The sequence below is a fragment of the Rhamphochromis sp. 'chilingali' genome (genome assembly GCF_963969265.1).
Source record: "Rhamphochromis sp. 'chilingali' genome assembly, chromosome: 19".
NCBI classification, from domain to species: Eukaryota; Metazoa; Chordata; class Actinopteri; order Cichliformes; family Cichlidae; genus Rhamphochromis; species Rhamphochromis sp. 'chilingali'.
In genome coordinates, this window is record NC_137946.1 from 23,249,225 (window position 1) to 23,249,449 (window position 225).

Here is a 225-nt window from a genome sequence, read left to right on the forward strand (position 1 = left end):
AACTTAGAGAAGCGCCAGTAAACACGATATTTCTGTCAAGGATTTCTGTCCGTTTTTGAGCGGTACATGCTCGGAGAACAAAGATGTGAGTAAGCCACCCACCAGCTACAGCTCAAAGCCTATGCTCTCTTTTTATGAAGGGGAAGGAAATCTTGTTACAAACAAAACCAGTGTGAGAAAAAGATGTTTGACACGATGATACGGGGAGATATAGAAATTACTGAC